Source organism: Macaca nemestrina, chromosome 6, assembly GCF_043159975.1.
Source record: "Macaca nemestrina isolate mMacNem1 chromosome 6, mMacNem.hap1, whole genome shotgun sequence".
In the NCBI taxonomy this organism is placed as follows: Eukaryota; Metazoa; Chordata; class Mammalia; order Primates; family Cercopithecidae; genus Macaca; species Macaca nemestrina.
This window is the reverse complement of record NC_092130.1, coordinates 95,295,880-95,312,271: the sequence shown is the minus strand read 5'-3', so window position 1 is coordinate 95,312,271 and position 16,392 is coordinate 95,295,880. Positions and strand designations below refer to the sequence as shown.

General features: G+C 35.4%; 1 protein-coding gene across 18 annotated transcripts in view; it reads right to left on the bottom strand.

Moving 5' to 3' along the window:
• Positions 1-16,392, bottom strand: part of LOC105475056 (single stranded DNA binding protein 2) — a 331,890-nt gene that overhangs the window by 301,584 nt on the left and 13,914 nt on the right. Inside the window, exon 1 of one of the 18 annotated variants that reach the window (XM_071098726.1) lies at positions 15,758-15,775. The exons of the other annotated variants lie outside the window; for them this stretch is intronic. The gene's annotated coding sequence lies outside the window, so the exon portion shown is untranslated. Of the gene's footprint in view, positions 1-15,757; positions 15,776-16,392 lie in introns of those variants that run through there. 18 annotated transcript variants of the gene reach the window in all.

Here is a 16,392-nt window from a genome sequence, read left to right as displayed (position 1 = left end):
ATAAAACAGCACCATATATTTTTTAAAGAGACAGACATATCCAAAAATACATTAGTATGAACATGTATGTAGGCAAAGAATTAAAATACTGAGGATAAATAAGAACTATTTTAAATAAAACAAAAGAGTCTTGCCAAAAGCTGATAGTCTGTCATTAATCTGAAGAGTTTGATTAATTCAACTTTTTGCACCTGAGGTCAGAAAAGAAACAGTAAACAAATACAGAGCCCTCCGGGACCACATAGGAGATGTAACTAAGTCTGATTTGGGAGGAGGGGGTATTCCTGCCCCATACCTTAGACCCACTGAATCATAATCTCTGGGATCAGGCCAAAGGTTCTACTGTTCAATTTCCATTTCAGAGGAGAAACAACAGTACAGTAAGTAAAATAATATTGCAAGCTCACAAACCAGCAAGTGAAAGGGGTGGAATTCAAGCCCAGGGTCAGAACTGCCACTGTTATTCACTGTGCTACCAATGCTGCACTATCATACTTAAAACCTGCATACTGTTACCAGACTGAAGTTCCTAAACTGCTATTGTATCCCACAATGACACTGTTCTTAGCAACCACAGAAAAAAATTAAATTCTATATAGTTTATATACCCCCAATCATCCTCATCTACTTTTTCAACATATATCCCACTTTTCTCCAAGATAAATCCTCTCTTCCAGTCACACGAGTCCTCCCTACTGCTTCCAGGATACCCACAACACTTCTAAGCAGTTTCTCCAAACTAAAATGCCCTCATTTCCCTTCTATATTTATTTATATCCCATCCATCCTGCAAGGTCCAGTATGCAGAACACTTTCATAGCATTAATTGAATGAACTAAAGTCCCAAAGCTGCTCCATGAGGTTTCCCTGATGACTTCAGCACATACCTTTTCCTTCTTTAATTTCTTTTGCACTTACTCTGTATGCCATTCAATTAGCACCTTATTAGAGTAACACCTCATTTATCCAGCATCATTGGGAAAGGCAAGTGTTCATCAGAAGCAAATTTTCCAGAGAACTTAAGCATTAATTTAGGAAGCAGCAAAACAGAGTGAAAATAGTGCTGACTTTAGTTACAAACAGACGTAAGTTCAAATCCCAGTTCTGCCACTTACTAGCTAAGTGTCTCTGGGCAAATATCAACAAACCTTTCTAAGTCTGTTGCATTGCCTATAAAGTGGAATATACTACTAACTTCACAACATTGTTGTGGGTATTAAAGAAATCATATGTGAAGAATCTGGGCCGGGCGTAGTGGCTCACGCCTGTAATCCCAGCGCTCTGTTAGGCTGAGGCAGGCAGATCATCTGAGGTCACGAGTTCGAGACCAGCCTGACCAACACGGAGAAACCCCGTCTCTACTAAAAATACAAAAATTAGCCAGGCGTGGTGGCATGCGCCTGTAATCCCAGCTACTCGGGAGGCTGAGGCAGGAGAATCACTTGAACCCAGGAGGTGAAGGTTGCAGTGAGCTGAGATCGTACCACTGCACTCCAACCTGGGCAACAAGAGTAAAACTCCACCTCAAAAAAAAAAGAAAAAAAAAACTCATGTAACCGTCTTTAAATCATGACTATAACTATTAGGCACTAATGCATTAAAATCATTTTATGGAAATATTCATCAAACGCATATACTTTGATATTTTTCTCAGAGGACAGTGAATATAAATTGAGCATCTCTTGATAACTCGTAATTCATTCAACATTTGCTCATTCAATAAATATTTAACTAGGGGCAATTATGTGCAAAGTGACTAAGGATTCAAAAGAAAACACGGTAAACATGGTCCCTGCACTCATGGAGTTTAGAGTCTACTAGTAATTAAATAATTTCACTTTGGGTTACAGGATACAAGTGAAACAAGGTACAGAGTGGAGAAGAAGGGAGGACCTACTTTAGAAAGGATGGTCAGGGAAGGCACTGGGACTTGACAGATGAAAAGGAGCCAGTCATAGAAAGGGCTGGGGAAAGTGAACACTGTACTGAGGTGCCACAGTGTTAGCATATTCAAGGACTGAAAGGCGGCTATGGGGGATCAGGAATAAAAGGGAAAATAGTAAGACATGTGTCTGCAGAATTAGGCAAGGACCAAATAATTCAGTGTCCTGTGGACCACTGTTAGTCTGAGTTTTATTCTAAATGTAATGGGGAGTGACATGACAAGATAGATTATGTAAATGCACCAAGCATTTCAGGAACACATGACTTTTTCTTATCCCTTTTTGGAGTAACCATTGACAAATTTGACTTAGCGCTTCCATCTCAAAATAAAAACAGCGACAATAGAGTGCAATGATTTTCAAAGTTTTACTTAAAAAAGCAGCATCTTTTTTTAAATAAATAAAACATTTCATCTAAGATGGCCTCTCTGGTCCTTATTTCATACGATGTCACCTCTTTCAATTTCTTCTATAACAGAGTTTAAAAACATTGGTATAAAGAAAGAACACTGGTGTAGGAGTCAGAATATTTCAGTTATAGTCCTGACTATGACTTAACACCCATATAACCTTGTGCAGGCCACTTAATGCCTTGACTCAACTTCTCCTTTACTAAAATGGATATAATGCCTGAAATGCTTACCACACACAATAACAGTGTGGATCAGATGCAATAATTTGGGTGAGGAAAGCTGTCAACATCTAGAATGTAAACTAGAAACTATATATCTTACTGCTTTTGTAATAAGTTCTGGTTGCTTGACTGATGTCCGAATCATTTTAAAATATTAAGGCTCCAAGCATGAATTAACTTGCGCAAATGTCCAAGCCAATTAACAAATTCATGGGTATGGTGTTAAATGAAATAAACACATCTACTGAATCCCTACTAAAACTGAGGTCCTATGCAATGCTATAGCCAGTAGCAAAGAAAAACTAAATTTGGTGTTTAACAGAGAATGAAGTTTATTTTTAAATTACTTATTGAGATTTAAAAGTCAGTATTATGTATTTTAAAATTAAGAGAATACCTTTCAAATGTCGCACCATAAAAAATGATAGGTAAGAGAGGTGACAGATACGTTAATTAGCCTGATTTAATCATTCCGCACTGCATACATATATCAAAACACCATATTGTAACACACAAATGTATATAATTTTTCAATCAAAAGCATTAAAAATAAAAATTATAATAAGTCAATGGGTTAAAAAATAAATATGCTGTCCTCAATTTCTCAATACTTTCAAAGTGTTAAATTTACTCATTTTCATTAATCACTGAATTAGGTTATATTTGCGCATTAAAAAGTTTATCTAGCCTACCTTCAAATAGGTTGGCTTCTCTCTTTAAAAAAATATAAAGAAGACCGGGCGCAGTGGCTCACGCCTGTAATCCCAGCACTTTGGGAGGCCGAGGCGGGCGGATCACGAGTTCAGGAGATCGAGGCCATCCTGACTAATACGGTGAAACCTTGTCTCTACTAAAAATTAAAAAAAAAAAAGTAGCTGGGCGTGGTGGCAGGCGCCTGTAGTCCCAGCTACTCAGGAGGCTGAGGCAGGAGAATGGCATAAACCCGGGAGGCGGAGCTTGCAGTCAGCCAAGATCGCGCCACTGCACTCCAGCCGGGTGACAGAGCGAGACTCGTCTCAAAGAAAACAATAAAGAAATAACGTGAAGATAGGAATTTTCAAGCAGTTATAAAACAAAGCAAAATAGTAAATCCCCATTGCAGCAGTTAGAAATAGGAACTGGATATACACACAGCAAGATGGGTAGGTCTAAATGATTTCCTGTGGGGCTGGGGGTTATAGAAATGAGGAACAGGAATAGAGAATAAACAAATGAGTAAATGAATTAATGTCAATTAAACAGCAGAAAGGCCTGACATGAACCAATGATGATACCATGCCATGAACTGAGGAGTATTAACTCAATATACTTAAAGGCTTACTCTCACAGTATTTAATACTATGAGAGTATTAGGTTGTGATTCATAAAAATGAATACGTTTCACACTTTAAAAGCACTGAGAAATTTAGGATGGCATATTTTTACTTTTTTAACTTTAATTACAATTATTATTTTTGATTGATAACTGTATACATTTATGAGTTACAACGTGGTATTTTCATAGAACTTGTAAGTTATATATAAGCTAGACTTAGACATCTACACTTACAGAGGGTTGACTTAGAAATAAGTAGTTACATAGATAGGTCAAAATAAATAGTTATATAAATAGGCAAATACACTAGATAGACTAAATCACATAATTTAAAATACCTAAAGGATTGACCCCATATTATTAATCTTTTTACTGTAAAAGATAAAGGGTAACAATTTTAGAAAATACAGATATACAAAATAAATCTTGACAGGTATTGGAGAAAGGGAAAGACTGGATTTTACCAGTGGTTCTTTTTTTAATTAAATGAGATGAGGGATTTCTATCCTGTTTCATGAAAATAAACCACAAGTACTTTTTACTCTATTTTTAAAAGGAATGCTTCATCATTACCAAAATTACAGAATAAGTGTACCTTTAAAAATAATTTTTTTTCTTTTTTTTTGAGATGGAATTTCGCTCTGTCACCCAGGCTGGAGTACAGTGGCGCAATCTCGGCTCACTGCAACCTCCGCCTCCCGGGTTCAAGCAATCCTCCTGCCTCAGCCTACCAAGTAGCTGGGATTACGGGAGCCCGTTACCATGCCTAATTTTTGTATTTTTAATAGAGGCAGAGTTTCACCATATTGGCCAGGCTAGTCTAGAGCTCCCAACCTCAGGTGATCCACCTGCCTCAGCCTCCAAACTGCTGCAACTGCAGGCCTGAGCCACCACACCTGGTCTTTAAAATAAATTTTTACATAGTCAAAAACATCTAAAAATCTAAAAATCTAAAAATCCACAGTTTTACTTGAGCTTTCAGAAAAAAAAAAAAAAGGCAGGAGATTCTCAGAATGACAAATATGTTTATTCTCTGTATGTCATATTATAATATAAATTATAAGTCATAATTCTGATTTATATCTTGACTAGATTTTAAAAAGAAATACGATCTAGTGAAAAGGAAAGAAAAGACTTTTTATAGCTTAGTCCAAACTGAAGTAGAAACTCAGGTTCCTTTTAAGTGATGAAATTGAAGCAGTTTCATATTGGATAAGAGATGAGCCAAATGATGAACATTTCACCTCCAGAATATTCTTCACTAAAAACGTACTTAATAAGCAAATGAAAAGAAAATAATTTCTAATAGATTTTTTATTGTGCACACAGAAAATTTACGATCTTAACCATTTTTAAGTGTACAGTTCAGTAGTGTTAAATGTATTCACATTGTTGTGAAACAGATCTCCAGAACTTTTCCCTCTTGCAAAACTGAAACTCTATATACCCATTAAACTACAAACATTCAATGAAAACAAGTGGGTTCCAATATAGATTCTATAAATACTGAAATAAGTGCCCTTAAGTTTCTAACTGCTTTTGCCTCAGATTCTTTGTCCACAATATGGAGTACAATATCTACCTCATGGGGACAGCAAAATGATGAATGAAGTCATTAGCAGAACATCATTATGTTCCCTGGTCATTCAAATATGTTAATAGTTTACTAAGAAATTATACATTGGCCCTTTATCTTTTTTAGAAGACCAAAGATTTTTTTCAAAAGTAATAATAATGACTAATATTTTCATGGGGCAGAATTATTGCCCTCAAAAGCAAACACAAAACAATCCATGCGACTGCCAAGCCAAATGAATCTTTGGCAATATCCTATGGAAAAATATCTTTACTTACGCCAAGTAAAAGATTTCCTGGCTGCCTTAACAAGCTTCAGGCAAAAATGTTTATCTACTTCTAGTGTTGCAGTAGCCATTTCAGTAAAGAACCCTAAACACCACAAAGTCAATTACCTTACTCAAATAAAGTTCAATTAACAGGATTTTCTTCAATTTCCAGGTTTCAACACATCTATAGAAGAGATTATCATCCAAGTTAAAAGATATTCTTTCCTTTCCCTTAAGAACAACAAACCAGTAATTTGTAGATTACTTGGGAAGAATCATACCCAAAATTTTGTTTCTCTCCTCTGTTGCTTATGTAAGATATGACAGTGATAAGATAAACCCCAAACAGAATTGTCTTTTATTATAATATTGCTATAATAAATTATATAGTAATGTAATTGATATTATAATATTAACTTAAACAGAGAAATGAAAAGTTTTATCTTCATTTCAATTATATCAGGAGAACAAAAACTTCCGCTGCTTCATCACCACAGTGCACTGAGGCATTGGATTTCAAGGCCTTAAAGTGGGCTTCAAAAGATGGTCTTTGATTTGCTGCCTTATATCAAATCAAGGTTACCTCTAATATCATCCACCTATGTGAATAGAAGGTCTTAATAGTAATCCTTGAAATGCTACATTAAAAGGGAAACATAATCAGAACCATAATGTACATTTATTTCAGAAACTAAAATATGCAAAAATTAATAGCATATGATGTTAAACCATCTGGTTCTTCAATTTTAAAAAATCCTTTCTCAGTTTCTAAATATGAAAACTATAATTCTCTTTTTTCAGATTGAAGTGGTAATCCATGATCTATAATATGAATAAATACTTCAATATAAACATATACTAAAAATTAGTAGTCTTTATGGAACAGGGTAGCAATAATTTACAGTCTGGAATCCAACACGTACAATAAATAGTAACATCAATGTACTCTGTAAATTTACTGTCAACATCTTTTCATAATGTTTTAAATAAAATGATTTTGCTTTTACACATTCAGTTATCAAAACTCTACTAAGATTAAATGGAATCGCTCTAACTTAATTTTTTTACCTAAATTCTAAATCATAAGCTACCAGAAGAAATGACAATTTGCTTGTTTTTCCTATTTTTTTGCTTTTTATAAGAACTTCCTTTTTTCATGGGTACAATAAATTACATATGCAAATAAATAAAAGCAAAAGAGGCATCTGAATGTTGCTTTTATATGTAGTATAATGCTTTGCAGCCTGGTTACTCCAGGTGGGTCATACAGAAGAAATCATGACTACAGGTTAAAATGAGTTTTGTGCAAGTGCACCTATCACAAAAGCAAAATATCTTATGCCCTTTCTAGTAAATATACTTTTTTAAAAAAAGATACCGATACCACCACCACCACCACCCACCCCCCTTCTAGTCCCTCACCCCCTGCTCAACTATTTTGGAAGTCTTGTGCACTGCTGGGTAAGTGATCTCTTGTCATTTTAGACAATTAGAAAACAGTACATTTTGTAAAAATGATTTCTGCCTTTTAAAAAGTTGAGTAAGTTTCTCATTACTGAAAGGAAAGACGTCTTAGAAAGTAATTCAAAGTTATAAGGCCCTTCAATTTGGGTAACGTCAAAAGATTTAAAGTTCTAAAATATTTCAATAAACTTGTTTGTTAAATATTGTAGCCTTCCTAGGGAAAATAAATAGGCCCGGAATCCTCCAATAATAGATAAAAATCTTATTAAGCTCATTTTAGTGTCAAGCAGCAAGATGACTGACAGGGAAAAAAATATGAAGGCTCCCACAATCTCAGGATTTCACTCAATGCAAAATGCACCTTGGAAGTCAGTTATATTGACTAATAGAAGAGAACTAATCATACAGTAATAAACAAATATAGAGGGAAAAGAGAGATACTTCTCTAACTTTCAAACAACAGAAAAATGAGTGTCTTAGCCATGGTAACTTATGGTTGTAGGGATTCCCATCAATACATCAACAGCTTGGGAAAAAAAAGGTCAGAAACCCCCATTAAAGCCACACGGGGGAAACTCTTTGGTCTTAAAACTGAAATAGTCTCACTAGTAAGCTACATATTTCAAAAAATATGTATTATAATCTATCCAGATTGGATTACTTAAAATCAAACAGCCCCAGGAATTGTCTTTAATCCTCCAACTTTGTTGACAAATCATATCTGTTATAAAATCTAAAAAATTATTAATCCTATATTTGATTCCCTTTTCCTTTCTATATAACTCACCTTCATCAGACCAAATGCCATAATTAGACAGTACTGTAGTTCTTTCTCAGTACAGTGGCTATAGCAATATAACTTAGGAAATTGAAAACTTCCCATAAGCCTCAGTTACAGTTGCTAGTTTTGTCTGAATAGGGCCCTGAATACTAAATAGCACTTATTTGAAATAGTTAAATGTCCATGCATTTAAAAAGATACGAAACTATTCTCTTCTCTGTCAAAGGAAAGGAAGTCCAAAAATTTTCAAAGTATCATCAGCCTTGCAATTATCCAAAAAAAATCAAAGGTAACTACAGAAACAATCAGAAATATGCAAGTTGTACCACAAATAACTACTTATTAAAGTAAATGGACAAAAGGATGACATTTTCTGATCAGAATCAAGAGTCAAGACCCTTTGTTTTATTTGGGTTAAAGCTACTTAAGTGAATTGGTAGACATGGAAAATTGACATTAACTTATACCTGTTTCTTTGCCTTTTATAATTCCTTAAATACACAGATAAAAACACCATTACTTAATTTGTTGTATTACTTCTATATTAACAAAAAAAAAATTCCATACTAAGAAAAAATGTGGTAAGTAAAATGAATAACATAACAAAGTATCTTTAAGCAATCTTTAATACCTTAAAGGGCTGGCAAAAGTAAACTATTTTTCACTTTGGTTTCAGTTTGCAGTTTGACACAATTTCTCAGGTATATCCTAAGTGACACCAGGCCACTACAACACATACACAATTCTTAAACACTTCAAAGCTCCTAGACTTGTCAGAAGACAAGCAAAACAGACAAGAAGTATATATCCATAACATAAACAAATCCCAGTACACACCATATAATCAACTAGCAAAGGAAAATGGAAGCCAGTGCAATCATGGTCTCTCCTACCAATAACTAGCTAATTTACAATTAATACCAAGATCATTACCTTTATTGAAGATTTTTCAAATAATGTCACTTTATTCCAGTTACCAAGAGAAAAATCAAGTTGACCTGCATATGCTCCTCATTGCCGATTTTAAATGAATATAAGCATGCTAAATTAATGATCAAAGCACTTAAGAATTTTGCTTAGAACAGCAATGGCTGTAAACTTTACTTAATTCCTCTCATGCTGGATGTTGCAAATTATATTAAATACATAGAGATAAACCTAATTTATTGTATCTTTGATAACTACAACAAAAAATAAATAGCCCTAAATACTATCAGTTGCATTTCAAAGCTCTGTAAGACAATCACGAGATTTGTGTAAAAGTCAAATATACTATTAGTAATATATTACATAGAACTTTGTTTTAATTACTTAAATTTTAAATTTAAATACAGTCATCCTTCCATATCTATAGGGGGTTTGTTCCAGGGCCACCCCCACCCACTGCAGACACCAAAATCAATGGATGCTCAAGTCCCTTATATAAAATGGTACAGCATTTGCATATAAACTATGTATATCCTTCCCTATACTTTAAATCATCTCTAGATTACTTATAACACCTAATACAATATAAATGCTATATAAACAGTTCTTATGCTGTATTGTTTAGAAACTAATGACAAGAAGAAAAGTCTACACTGATCAGTGAATATGAAACCATCCATTTTTGATTTTCGAGTATTTTTGATCCACTGTTGATTGAATCCTCAGATGTAGAACCTACAGATAGAAATGATTGACTGTATATTTTTAAAATAATAAGATAATTTTAATAAAGAATTCATGCTTTACAAATGATAATTCACAACATTTTATAAACTTCCCTATTGACAGAGAAAAATATTAATTTTATCATAAAATAGAACATCGATAATAAACCATACTTTATATCACTTCTATATGTACATTTGCCTTCCTCTGAGGTTAAGCTTATCCTCTTAAAAATGACAAAAGGCATTTATCAATCCATCTGTGTTTTGTTACACCTGGGTAAAATGAAATGAGTATTTCAGATTACTTGTTTCTTGTTCTCAGGGTGGTAGAAAACAAACTCTGATCAGGTCGCTTCCCAATCTTAGAGTGGGCCCCACTGGCCTCAGGATGAGTTCAGAATTCTTAGGCTGGCTTTCAAGAATTAGTCATTGCTTATTTCTGTAGCCTCTACCACTTTTCCAAAAACATCCTACTACCCTGAAACACACGCGCGCGCACACACACGACAGCACTACTGAATACTTTGCTTCTAGAAACTATCACCATCTCTCTCACTTCTGGACTTCTTCCAAGCGCAAAATTGGCCCTATGCCAAAAGCCCTGTTTGGTTTTCTGGCAGGGTTTACCTTGCCCACTGCTTTATACAGTGCCTGGCACAGAGCAGGATGCTGAAAAAAGTAGTTAATAAATACATGAATAGTAAGTGAATTTAAACTTTTTTTAAAAACTTGTTTTTGAGGGAGGTATTTGGAACTTGGAAATCAATTCATGCTCACAAATGTTATCTTTTGTTGCCTTTTCTCCTGGTATTTAAAAGGGTGCTTTTTGGTCAAGTGGCTTTGATTTTTTTCTTATTAAATAATATCAAAATCTGTATATGCATGTATGGATATTAAGTCTAGAAGGTTATATGATTATTTTTATTTTCTTCATGTTTGCTTATCTGTATCTCTAAATTTTTCTTCTTGGAATATTTATTACTCAAATAATAAAAGGTATTTTAAAGAGTACTAGTAAGCTAATCAAATGAACTCAATTGGTGCTCTGTAAATACGGGCTTTATTTAGGTATTCTCATTTGTCTCTTCTACCAATTTAAAAAGTAGAAAGGAAATTTAGAGATACAATTCTAAAGAAAAGTTAGAGTTGGCTAACCAAGGGAGAGTTAAAAAATAATTTCCCATCAAACTTTTGCTTTACAGGCTAATAGCCTGATTGGTAGCCAGGGTGGGCAGCTATTAATTTAGTTTTCTTCATTGTACCACAGTTATTTTCTAGTCATCGCTTTGAAATGATCCCTTTAATTCTAATCTCCTACAATTCAAAAAGTTTTTAAAAATCAGTTGACAAAAGGTAGCAAGTGTAATCCATCCCAAAAATCACTTTTTAAAAATTCATACACTCAGTCACTTTCAACACCCATCTAACTAAAGCTAAAAATCACTTTACCTATTGGCTTTCCTTTCCATGTCCCCTGTAGCATCCCATTATTGTCATCCTTTAATGATAATAAAAGTGGTTTAAAATACTTTGGAGTTCACAGAACCTCTTTACAACACAATAAAACCAAAAAATATTCCCTCAACTATTGCCCCTCCTTGCAAAACTCTCCAAGTTAAAAAAAAAAAAAAAAGATATGTCCCCTTCCAGTTAAGTCTTCTCTCTATGCTTCCTTTCTCCAGTGAAGGCTGTCCACATTTGACATCTCCACCACCTCATCTTATATCAATTTCCCAAAACCCTGTATGCTAACTTGAGTTCACTCCACTGAAACTGTCCTCCCTGAGGTCACAGATGGTTTCTTAAAAACTCAGCCCTGTTTGGCTGGGTGTGGTGGCTCACACCTGTAATCCCAGCACTTTGGGAGGCCAAGGCAGGCGGATCATGAGGTCAGGAGATTGAGACCATATTGGCGCTAACACGGTGAAACCCGTTTCTACTAAAAATATAAAATACACACACACAAAAATTAGCCGGGCGTGGTGGTGGGTGCCTATAGTTCCAGTTACTCAAGAGGCTGAGGCAGAAGAATGGCATGAATCCGGGAGGCTGAGCTTGCAGTGAGCCGAGATCACTCCACTGCACTCCAGCCTGGGCGACAGAGTGAGACTCCATCTCAAAACAAAACAAAACGAAACCAAACCTCGGCCCTGTTTAACCTTCTTGTTCATTCTACAAATCTGGCATGGTAACTCACCCTTCCATTCTCAATACTCCCTTTTCTTGATTTCTGTTGATGCCAGTCCTTTATCGTTTCCCTCATATGTCTCTGTTCTTTTCTATCTCAATTTCAAACTCTTATTCCACCTATACCTTAAATATTCCCCGAACTTCCATCTCTGATTTCCTCACACTTTCTCCCTGCACATTCCCATGAAGAATGGCTTTATCCCCATTTCATGCCTTCAAATGGTATATGATGCAAAAACAAATGGGCCATACATAAGTAGCCAAAACAAGCAAAACTAATCTATGCTGTTAAAAATCAAGCAAGGTGGGTAGCACATATGAAGCTTCCAGAGTGCTGGTAATGTTCTTTTTCTTGTGGGTACTTGGTTACACTGGTGTGTTCAGTTTGTGAAAACTCATCAAATTTACATGTTTAGGATATATGCACTTTTCTGTATGAATGTCAGATTTCAATCGGGTTTTTTTTTTAAAAGAGAGAAACAATAAACTAAACCTTGAGTTCAGATTCCAGCTCTAACATGTGTGCTTTGGCTAAATTACTTACCCTATTAAAGCCTTAGTTTCCTCACACTTATCCTTTCTCAATTCTTTATCTCCAGCCTAGACTTCTTCCATGAACTCAAAAGCTACAGATCCAAGTTCCTCCCAAACTTCTCTATTGCTAGGTCTTAATGGCATCTCAAACTAAACTCATCATCTTCCTCCTTACACATTTAAAATTACCTGTTCCTCCTCCTGTATCCCAAAGTCTATGACTAAAACTTCTACCAACAATTGCAGCCGTCTTTAAAAATCCTGATTTTCACACTTAGGCCACCAGGTCTGATCTATTCTACATTCTGAAATGTCTACTGTATTGGTGTAGAAAAATGATGACACTATAAGCATTTGTATTGTTACAACAATAGCTTCCTAATGGATCTATCTCCCCTTTTACTCCACGCTCCACATGATTTCCAAAACAATTCTTCTAAAATGTACCTCAGACGGTGTAATTTTTCTGCTTAAAATTGCTTATCTCGGGGCGGGCACAGTGGCTCAAGTCTGTAATCCCAGCAATTTGGGTGGCTGAGGTGGGTAGATGACTTGAGGTCTGGAGTTCGAGACCAGCCTGGCCAACACAGTGAAACCCCGTCTCTACCAAAAATACAAAAATTAGCCGGGCATGGTGGCGCATGCCTGTAGTCCCAGCTACTTGGGAGGCTGAAGCAGGACAATTGCTTGAACCCAGGAGGTGGAGGTTTCGGTGAACCGAGATCACACCATTGCACTCCAGCCTGGTGACAAGAGTGAGACGCCATCTCCAAAAAACAAAAACAAAAACAAAAATATGTTTATCTCCCAAGTCAAGTTGTCATTTAAGGCTGTTCTTGAAATAGCTCGTATTCAATCTGCCAGATTTATCCCTACGAGCTTTATTGTAGTTCACCAAATATATCATACCTTTTAATGCCTTCATGTTGCTGTACATGCTTCTCTCTCTGGCTAGAATACCCTTTACTTGCCTCATCTTCCAAGTTGACTAATGCTAGCCTCTCAATAAACATCCTCTTAGAAATATTTCCTGACAGTCTCACAGCCCTAGGCTAGATTCAATGCCTTTTTTCAGGAATCCCATAGCACCTTCAGCATACCCATTATAGTGCTTGCTACCCAGGGTGGTAGTGGCTGATAGTGAGGCCCCTCTGAATGGGGAGTTCCTGATGGGCAGATTGCCAGGTTATTAAGATCTAACTCAGGAAGGCTCAACAGAGGCTGACATGTAACAGACGGTTAACATTTTTTTAATGAATAACGGAGCAGGGAGATAGCAGAATAAATATGATTCCCATCTCATAAAATATATATATACATTTACAGTATAAAATAGTTAAGTTTTAAAAACATTTTAAATGCTATTTTGGCAAAATCCAGCCTTTTAAGAAGCTCTCTTTTCTTAGGCTATTCTATACAATTATTATTCTGTACAATTCTATATGATTCTATACAATTAACCCTTCAAGGGAGCCATTCTGCTATTCTACTGGGGACCTAATACAAACCCAAGAGCATTTTGTCAGCCAGCAGCATTTTTGCCAGTACTTTCTATGTTATCTTGTCAATGATTACTCTTGTCGATTATACTCCTATCTTATAGAAAAGCATCAACAACCTTTAATAGTTCAGTAAAAACTTGCCTATACCCTAATCTTTCTGGCACTGAATTCGTAAGTCCAACTCACTTACTTACATAATTGACTCAGTAAAATCTGAATTCAAAATTAATTACTAAGTCATTCCCAAGATGAACACCTACCTGAAAACTACTATCAAGACATACACACATACACATATGTGTGTATATGTATGTGTAATGTATCTGATAGCAAGAAAATCACTCAAGTTTTTCCATTACAATAGTGCTAAGTGAAGGAATAACAGTATCAGTCACTAAGTTTAATCCAGGGTTAAAAAAAATAGTACTGAAACACCTTAATAGCTTCCCAGGATAGCTACCGCTTAAATATACTGATAATGTATAATCATCAAATAATTTTAATCCAATTATAAATGACAAATAGCATATAACAATGTGAAAAAAATAAAACAAAGAAATTATTTCTATTTTTTCTAATAGCCAGTATTACAGAAATGACTAGGTAACAGTACCAATATGATTGTACTACTGCTCCTGTATCACATGGAGTTTCCCAGGTGCCCTTGTCCAAAAACAAAACAAAAAAGTCCAACAGGCCATATGCTGCTTGGAAGAGACAACAAAAGAGACTCATAATTATAGGATCCTTTTTTCCTAGATATCACATATTCCTGACTCCAGAGTTTAAAGTAACTTATGCCGGATTACTCTGCCTCTAGTTACAGAATGAGAAACAGCTCTATCTGAAATTATAACCTGAGTTCCTAATTGGCATCTTCCTCTCTGGTGAGTACCTACATCCATGTTGTTAAATCTCAGATACCAGCCAAAGAATCTGTAGCTATCTGTGGGGCACTTCTGGTACCTATAATTCTATCCCCCTTTCTAGCAGATATAAAATGCTTCTAATCTTCCCTTAACTTCTTAACCTCTATTGCCTCCCACCCCAACTAAAAATGGTGAATATGTACATTCCCCTCCCATCATACCTTTTAATGCCTTCGTGTTGCTGTACATGCTTCTCTCTCTGGCTAAAATACCCTTTACTTGCCCCATCTTCCAAGTTGACTAATGCTAGCCTCTCAATAAACATCCTCTTAGAAATATTTCCTGACAGTCTCACAGCCCTAGGCTAGATTCAATGCCTTTTTTCAGGAATCCCATAGCACCTTCAGGCCACCTCCCACAACTTCCATTACAATTTCTCCCCCATGTTAAGCGATGAAATATACTGAGTCAACATAGTTAAAATGGGCAGTGCAGTCAGAAACCTGAGTTTGAATCCAGACTATACAATTTACTCTGTGGCCCTGGACAAAATACACAACCTCTGAGACTCAGTTTCTCCATATGTAAAATGGGGATTATATCTACTTTACGAAGTTGCTATAGGGATTAAGCTATCAAAAGCAGCCAGCCACAAAAAGACAAATACTGTATGATCCCACTTATACGAGATACCTTGACTAGTCAAATTCTTGGAGACAGAAAATAGAATGGTAGTTGTCAAGGGCACAGAGAAGGCGAGAGTGGGGAGTGATTGTTTAATGGGTGCAGAGTTTCAGTCCGGAAACATGAAAAAGTTCTAGAGATGGAGAATGGCAATGGCTGTACCGTAATGTGAATGCACTTAATGCCACCAAACTGTACACCTAAAAATCGTTAAAATGGTAAATTTTAGGTTACATATATTTTACCACATTAAAAAAGAAAAAGAACATTCTCTCAACAATTCATACTGAAAGACTTTTCCTCCCTTGTTAGAGAGAGGTATAAAAGCAAAAAAAACCTTACCTTTCCCTACCCCTAATCCAGCACTCCAAATTGAAGCTAAATGGCAAAGGAATAAAAAAGAGTTCACTGATAAAAATTAGTCTGTCTTAACAAATTCAAAACCCAAAACTATCCTAAGTCCCATACCTAGCCACTTAAGTAACAAAAACATAAGGATTTCAAACAAAAATCAGCGTTTAGTCATGATGTGGCACTTCTGGAGGTAAATAATTTTACAGATTGTGTTTAACACACTATAACAATATTTTTTCTTTAATGAAAGTACTGACAAACTTTTAACTATCATCTAATCTATGATTCTCTGTTGAATCAAATCCACACTTAAACCTTCTTAAATATATATGAATCTCTCATCATAAGAGAGGCAGCTGTAGCATAAAGAAAGGAATACTGACCTTGGAACCAAAAAACTCTAAATATGGCTCAGGTCTGCTACATATTATCTGTATGACTCTAGCTGCATAAGTCAATCTCCATTTATAAATATTACTAGTCAATGGAAATACCACCTAGCTCATACGATTATAGTGTGACTTAAGTAAAACAAAGTACTATACATTAAAATATTTTGAAAATTATAAAGTACAATTTCATTTATATTAAATTTAACATGAAGAAAATGAAAAAAATTCTGT